The following is a 9293-nucleotide window of genomic DNA, read 5'->3' on the forward strand; positions in this document are numbered from 1 at the left end:
ATAATTTTCCTTTAGAGTACATGATTAACCCTTGGCCTGAAATCTGGCGAAAGACGCTACCGTCGCCTATGTAAGTTTCAAAGACATGCCAAAAGGGTGCAGTCACGGATTCAACCACACATGTGACGGTTCTACCTTTAGACCTCCAGATAAGGTCCCTTTAAACCCTAAGGAGATACAACTACGAACTGAACCTCATTTGGAAGAAGATTCACACTTATCCACAAAAGATTTGGATGGAGTGTACTCATTAGAATTTGTTAGAATTTATTTTAAAAAATCCCCTATTATTATGGATTGTTAATATTATCTTTATTTTGCTATTTTTCTTGATTTAACTTGTATATAAATAAAGCCATTTGGAACAATCAAGGTAGACGACTTATCATAAAAAGAGCTTAGTATTTATTTTAGCATTTTTCATTAGTTCATCTTCAAAACCTTAGTGAAATTCTTCAATATGTTCGTATAGCTTCGGTGGGAGATTACTTCACGTTGAAACTCGAGTTGTTTGAAATTCTTTGAGCCTGTGTACCTATTCTTGGATTCATAAACCTATTTAGGGTATCTTTAAGACCCAACATTAGCTTGCATCCCTTGGCCAACACAAATTGCTTGACTTAGGCACGTATTCACTCATAAAATCTTAGATTCGGTAAATTTTGGAACCAACAATTGGCACACTCAGTGGGACAATACAATATAAATACATCTTCATTGAAGAAAATATTGTGAGGATGGAAAATACAATGGATCAACAAATAATACTCAAACTATATAAGAAATACATACAGCTCTAGGGGTGGGGTTCCAGCCAGAAGAACCAATGAATTTCTTTTCTCAAGGAGCACATTCGAAAGTGGCTGGAAAGTTAACCCGAGGGGTGGATATGCTAGTCAGAATGTCACTTGGAATGAAGATGGGCACTGCAGTCCACCAAATCTACAATATGGTCAAGTCGGCATACTATAGAGGCCACAATCCACATGTACTGAATAGAACAACCAACTTGGAAGCCAATGGGCGGGAATAGGATCACATGGTATCAACTTTGGTCATTTTGGCCATCAACTGACAAGGAATAGAGAGCCAACTTCCTGAGGACAACCAAAAGGGTAGGGTCTCCCTCCCATTGCATAGAACCCTTAAGGGAGAATTGATGGATAGTTTCCAATCACGAGCCCCCCTTAAGGATTGACTTATCTCAAGGACCGGGAATGGATTTACTTTTACTTATCGCTCCAAAGCTCATATCTGAAAGAATTAAACAAGATTTCCCCATAATTAAATTTGAAGAGAAGCTCATCTATCAAAGCCTATACCCATCTTTGATCTTGGACACTATGCCGTTACCATCTAATTATTTTCAGGCAAAGATAGAAAATCTATGATTAAGCATATAAGCATATTATGGCTTAATACGGGGATTTAGTAACTAATGATTGGTATAGGCTATAGTTATTCTCTGTGTCTTTAATAAAATTAGCCTTGTTGTGGTACACATTTTTGGCCCTCGGCTCTGTATAGTCTTGGACCAAGATAGAGCAGATGTTTCACGATCGGTTTTACACACCACTTGTGGAGACTACTATCGCACACTTAGTGGCCATAAAACAAGAATATGATGAGCGAGTCACCCAGTTCTTGGAATGGTTTATGTTGGTTAAAGCTAATTACATAATGAGATTAAAGGATCATACCACTACCATGGCCATGAAAATACAAAAACGGACATCAAGGAAAAAGTGGCCTTCAACCATTTCTAGGATTTCTCTCTACTTGTCTTGGCAATATCTTAGGCATAATGCATGGTTAAGGAGAAATGGGATACATGGGCCACAAAACGGAAAAAGGATTTCAACTCCACCATAGCATCTTATGCTGAAGAAGCTGAGTTAACTGAAGAGGACCCTGAATGCAAGGTCATGACAGCAAGAACTCTTGAAAGGAAAAGCTTACACATGTCTGGCCCTAAAACCTACCAAAGGCAAGGAACAAGTGAAGATTGTCTATACATTTGATATAGTCAAAACTGAGCAAATATTTGATTACTTTCGTAAAGATAAACAAATCAAGCTAAGATAAGGCCATAGGATTCTTAGCTCAGAGGAACTAAAAAGAAAGACCTACTATAAATGTCATAGTTCGTATACCCATTTTATTAATAACTACACAATGTTAAGGAATGTCATCTAAAAGGCCTTAGAGAAAGAACAATTGAAAAAGAGAGGGAGAGAGATGAAGGCATATATCAATCATTTCCCTTCATTATCTATCAATGACATGTCATCCAAAGGCCAAAAACGTCTTGTATAGGGGAGGCTTTGCCTTGTTAAACACCAAGTTATAATACAAAATCAATTGTGCCATGGGTAGTTGGTAGAAAATCTATATTCAAAAGAAATAGATCAGAAGTATCTAGGTCGGCGTTTAGGAATTTTTTCTAGAATGGTAGAAGTGTTGAAGTATCTCTATCTAGTTAGAATCATTAAGATGAAACAAAGATCTAGAGTCCAAATCAAATCAATCTAAAAAAGGGACAATACTTGAGAGTTCAAAGCAAATCAATCCAAAACAAATGTGTGCATTAACTTTCTAAAATCCGTGGTGTCATTATTCTTTTTCAGATGCATGGGAAATGAGCTTTACCTAATTCTTTCTCACTTTGCTCTTCCTTCTGTAGATGTTAGCTTCGAGTGGCAGTGGCTGCTCGTGGCTCATTAGAATGTTTTTCTTCATGGTGAGCTTGAATGTTCTCATTTTGTACATGTAATAAACTCAAAGAAATATGAACAATTGAGCGAGTAATACCTCTGGATGGGTTCAGTGGTGATGAAGTGTGCTTTCTTTTCCGAGTTTCTATTGCTTTTGCTTTTTTTAGAGCAGTCTCATTTATCCTAGGAAAAGTCCATTTTCTACGTTAACTTGAGCGCCTCAATGATCTAGCTGATTTGCATCTTTTTCTTTAGAAATTTTTTGGTTTGTTCACTCGGAATTTCTAGTGATGTCCTCTTAATTCAGTGGTTGAGCACTTTCTATGGGAGGTGGAGTAAAGACAAGTGCTTAATGTGGATATTAGGGAGCCTAGTGATAAGATTAAGCTTCATAATAGCCCTCTTGTTTATGATATTGTGCAGCAAAGGGTTGTTGCTGTTGAAATTGCTATAGAGGTCTACTTTGCGACTCAAAACATCAGCCACAAAACTGGTCTTTTCGAGACGGTACTTGATCTCAAACTTGAACTCTGCAAGAAATTCAAGCCACCATGCTTGTTTCCCCATCAACTTCTTTTGGGGCTGGTAGATAACTTACAACTTGGTTGTCGGTGATGATCGTGAAGGACAATCCCGCCTTCAACTAATTCTTCCACACTCTTAGATAGTGTACCATTGCAAACATATCTTTCTCATGCGTAGGCCACAACTTCTCAACATCTAGTAACTTATGGCTTTCGTATGCCACAGGGTGACCCTCTTGCATGAGTACAATTTCTACCAGCACATCCGAAGCATCTGTCAGTACTTTGAATGGTTTTAAGAAGTTAGGGAGTGCAAGTATTGAACCCTTTATAACTGCCTTCTTTAGCCGGTTAAATGCCTCTTGACACTTCTTTGTCCACTCCTATTTCTTCTCCTTTCGCAACATGTCCGTCAAGGGGATCGCCATTGCTGAATAACTATTAACAAATCATGTATAATAATTTGTCAAGAAAGGAAAAATCATACCACTATTGGGGATTTAGGTGCCTACTACTTCAAATTTCTTTGACCTTTTCGGGCTTCATACAGATTCTTCCATTTCCGAAAATGTGCCCTTAGAACCCTACTTCATGTAAGCCACCCTCGTACTTATCTCTCCTCATGTAAAGTTGGTTTGTTCTCATATCTGCAAATACCTTTCGAAAATATTCAATATGATCTATCATACTCCGGCTATACACCACAATATTGTCCAAGTAGACCATAGCAAAGTCATCAAAGAAATCTCACAACACCTCTTGCAACATTGTGCAGAAGTTAGAAGGGCATTCGTTAAGCTGAAGGGCATGACTTTGAATTTATACAACCCATACCTCGTGATGACTACAATATTCGACTCGTCGACCTCTTGAATCCGTACTTGATAGTATCCTTTATGAAGGTCTAGCTTGAATAAAACCCTTGCCAGCTATAGACAATCAAATAAATCAGGTATGAGGGGCACTGGATACTCCTTATTCACCATCAATTTTTTAAGCGCTCGATATTCATTGTACGTCATTAGGCTCTAGTCTTTTTTCTTCTGGAATAATACCGGCGCACCAAACAGGCTCTTTGATGGGGTTATAAACTTTGCCACCAAAATTTCTCCCAACTGTTTATGCAACTTTGCCAACTTATAAGGGGACATCCGGTAAGCAAGCCGAGAGACAAGTTTTGCCCCTTCTACTAAATCAATAGTATGATTGACAGCTCGTTAAGAGGGCAGTTCCTAAGGTAGATCGTTTGGCATGGTATCCTCGAACTCATTTAGGACTAGCACTAGATCCTTATATGGATCCCCAGCTTCCATTTTGTTATCCCATGGGATATCCTCATCACTCAAGATGGCAGCGAAAGTCGGTTCCCCTTTCTTCGGGCCTTTCTCAAGTTGTTTCGGACTGAGCTCTCTCTCTCTATACACTGCCACATCAAACAGTGTCCCGCCCTCAGTTATCATAAAATTTGTTTGTACGGCACCATTATAGGCTTAACACGGTCCATGAACCTCATCCATATAAATACTATATAATCATCCATAGAAGCTATGTTAAAGAGTTTGGTACATTTCCACTCGCCGAACTAGATGGGTACATCCTTTGTTATTCTTGATATAAGAGTCCACCCATGATTTAATACCTTGAACCAACCTCTAAAGGGTGCCCACCATAGGCCAATCCTACAAGCCATACACTCACTCATGTAGTTGTCGTCGGTGTACGTATCAAACACGTCGCTAATACTCCATTTATCTATGCATTCACAAACATCCTCCCTTCAGGGGTGTTAGAAGGGGCTAACTTCGTCCATGCCACTCAGTCCTTCACCGATTCAGTCTTCCCGTCCACCACTGCAAGACTTCCCTAACTCGGGCAATCTCTAGCATAGTGATTCTTACTCCGGTAGATAAAACACCCATCGTATGTTGGTTCTGGCTTTCTTATGCTCTCGGCTGATATCACCAGATCGTGGGTTTTATCAGGTCTGATCTCCCCCACTTCTACTTTGATTAGCCCTCTTCAAATTATTGTCTTTGTTCGGCCTTTTCCATTTGACCTCAAGTACCTATTGGGCGTATCTTATCACCTTAATGTTCAAAGGGGTCTTCTTCTTAAGCCTTAGCTTAGCTCATAACCTTAGGCCCTCTAAGAATGTTAACAATGCCTCCTTAAGAGACATATTCGGCACTTCCAATAGCAGATCAAAGAACTTTTCAATATACTCCTTCAAGTGACCCTCTTGATGCTTCAATTGATGGATCCTACAAAATGCCTCATCCTCGGCATCGGTTGGTGTAAACCCCTCCTTATTTCTCACTTTAACAATCTCCACGTGGTGATGCCTCTCTCATCACCGTGCATTTCTTTATTCCACCTTCACCAAGTGCGGGCCAAGCCCTTTAGGAATTGAGATGCAGTTCAGATCTTGGCTTCATCTCTCACGATGCTAGCATCCTCGAAGTATTTCTCTATATCATAGAGAAAATAATCCACCACTCGAGCCTTTTGTTCCCCTGTACAACTCTTCGGGCATGGGATATTCCTCTTTGGGGCTTCCGGGTCTGCCTCAATTGGCCTCCTTCTAGAGTTCAACTAGAGTCACTCTCATCGCAATCAACTTTTCCTGAATATTTGAAGGGTCCGTAACCTTAGTCTTCTTTAGCCTTGCAATCTTGACCTTGCACTCGCCAGTTTATCCCTCACAACATTGACCGAGGCTATAACTTCTTCATGCAACTCATTATCCTCGAGTTTGCAAATACATTGCTCCACTTCACCGAGCTTGTCGTGACAATCCCCGATGGTCATCTCTACCTTAGCCAATCTATTCTTGAAAGCTCCCATAACATCGGAAAACTTGTCCTTTGCGTTCCTTCGGTTCCATCTCGGGACCTGGTTCATAATCTCGAATTCAACATCAAACTTGTCAGTCGCCATTTCCTCAAAACCTAATTCTGATACCACTTGTAACGGGTTGGATGGTTCATCCTCGAACGCCTTCCTATCGGCCTAGAAACTCCTCGGCTCTCATATGAAACTTTCTAGTACAAAATCGCACACACCCTTAAAGGCACACTAAAATAGAAAACAAAAACACCGCAAAGATACACCAGACAAAAGTAGAGTGTGTATAGTTCTTTGTGTAGTGAAGTGAAGTTACAAATGAGGGGTGCTCCTCTATATACAGACACTCTAATGGATCGTGCCTAAAATAGACCAAAGTATTCACACACGAATAGACTCTATCTATATAAATATATGGATAAGGATAAATTGTACAAAAGCTATGGATAGACCAAGTCTATTGGATAGACATTGACTCGATGAAAGGGTGATCTCGGCATTCCTGGAATGTTCCAGAATATTCTTGGAGATTCTAGAATATTCTGAGAGATTTTTGCTAGCCTCTCCGATTTGGCACGTCGCAGGGCCTTCCTCATCATTCCTCGGCCAACAACCCATGAAGACATCCAAGGATGGGAACACAGGTTGAATCCAATTCAAGAGTGCCCCAAGCGGCTTCCAAGTAAGTCTAATATAAGATTGGATAAAGTAAGAAGTCTACAAGCAAAAAATCTACCCCAACGCCGGGTAATAAGGATGAAGTAAGAAGTCTACTCCAAAAAATGTACAAGTAAAGATTTTATTCATCATCTTCTAGGGAAGTTGGATCTAAGACAAGATAATTTATAAGATCAATTTCCAACCTATTTTTCGGGTCAAAAAGTCAATCTTATTTGCATCGGAGTTGTAGGATGAGACTTTTTTGCAGACTTATTCCGGTAAATCTATCAAAAAAAAAAGAGTGGAGATAAAATAAAAAAATAAAAAATAAAAACAAGAAAAAAAAGAAAAGAATGCAGCCAAATAAACTTTGGTACAAAATAAACCTTCTTAAATCGGACCTAGAAATCCCAAGGACTAACTAGTGCAACATTTTGACAGTAAAGTCCAATATGATGGAGAACTGTAAAGAATTTGACTTCTTAAAGAGGTTTCAGAGTTTAGTAGGGTGTTAATATGGAGATTTATAAAATTTTATGAAAGTTAATGAAACCTTACAAAAAGGGAGGTTTAATGAAGATAATTACTTAAAGTGAAGTAATTGAGGTTTAATGGAGCTTCATTAATTGAAGTTAATGAAATGTGGGAGAGTTGTGAAAAATGATGAAGTTTAGATATAAAATGGAGGAGATACCAAATGAGAGAAAACCTCCAAAACTCCAAAAAATATATATATATATATATGTTCCTTATATCCTTTTATTTTTTGTTCTTTATTTTGTTATAATTCATTTTATTATGCCTTTTTAATTCCATGCAGTCGATTTACCTTTGCATTCCTTTCAATTTATGTGCTCTTTTTATGCTTTTGTTCTCTTCTTTCAATTTTTACTTGTTTTTCTTACTTTCTTTTATGTTATTTATATCAATTTTGTTTTCTTTTCGTTAATGTGTTCATCCTAAATGAGACTAATTCTAAATTTTTCTTGTATGGATTGGAATATATTGGGTTCATCGGAAAGCTAAAAAGATGGGTTTTCCAATCCATGCAAGAAAAATTTAGAATTAGTCTCATTTAGGATGAACACATTAACTAAAATAAAACAAAATTGATATAAATAACATAAAAAGAAAGTAAGAAAAACAAGTAAAAATTGAAAGAAGCCAATTTACATCAACAATAGTTATATTTAGAAATTCATGATGATTAGGAATCAATCAGGCAAGTCTTCTGATTTATATACGACAGACTCCCATGTTTTAAAGAGTGAAGCAGTTGTTCCCACCCATCCATTAATGTCTTGTTTATAATAATTTTATTAATATAAATATATTAATAATGTCTGGAGGTAGACAAGCAAGTCTTTTAGAGGTGAAAATAGACATGATCATCTTGCCTATGGTTTGGGGATCTTTTTTAATCTGATTTATTTATTAAAAAAATTCATTTCGAGTTTATTTAAAATCTATTTAGTTGAATAGAACAGAAATAAATTTCACGCAAATATTTTTGGCCTATCAGACGGACCTATTTATGGGTATATATATATATATATATATTTTCAATCTATAAAAATATTATACTTTAAGTATTTATAATTCAAAAGAAATTTAAATTTAGTGACAACTAAATCATAAAAAAAAGGTTTATTTTAACTATTTTTTATATATAATAAATATTGCATCTATTTTTATTATTATTTTTTTTTTTTTACTAATTTTGAGTTTGAAAAAAAAATTATATAAGTTTTTAAACAAGTTTAAAAGTTAAAATGATATGTGAAAAATAGATTTTTTAATAGCTTTTAATTTATTTTAAATTATTTCATCTATCAAACAACTAATTTGATTCTTTAATAAATTAGTTTTTTGAAATATTTATTGGAACTAAAACACTAATTACTAAAATAATAAATATAAGAGTTTTTTTTTTTTTTTTATTTGTCCTCAAAGTTTTTTATTCACATATTTATTAATATATGTTTTATTATATTATTTATTATAATATAATATTTTCTATTAGTAAGTATTGAAAATTTTATATAAATTTAAAGTAATTGAAATTATTATTTTTTATATGTGAATTATTATTTGTAAAAAAAAATTAAATTTATTAAACTTAAGGTTTTTTTTGTTTTGTGTTTTGATTTAAAATGACATTTTCTATATAAGGTATAGAGATGCATAATATAAAAATAATAATTATATATAATATATTAATTTTTTTTTAAAAAAATGTGTTTGATATTTTTAAAAAAGAACACATCCTAAGATAAAATGAAAAATATTAATATTAATAATTTATTTTTATATATAATTGTTTATAACAAAAAAGTTTGTATTAAAAATGATTAAAATAAAATAAATTTATTTGAAATTATAAATTTAGTAAAATAAAACAGTAATTAAAAATTAACATAAGAAAAATAAATATACAATTGATTTGTTCTTTTATTCTCCCTCCCCCCAAGTAAAACTACCATCATGTTTTTTTTGTATTAATTTAACAAATAATAATATTTCATTAATTAATGAAAATATATATAATAAT

Source organism: Andrographis paniculata, unplaced genomic scaffold (genome assembly GCF_009805555.1).
Source record: "Andrographis paniculata isolate CXL003 unplaced genomic scaffold, ASM980555v1 Contig46END, whole genome shotgun sequence".
NCBI lineage: Eukaryota > Viridiplantae > Streptophyta > Magnoliopsida > Lamiales > Acanthaceae > Andrographis > Andrographis paniculata.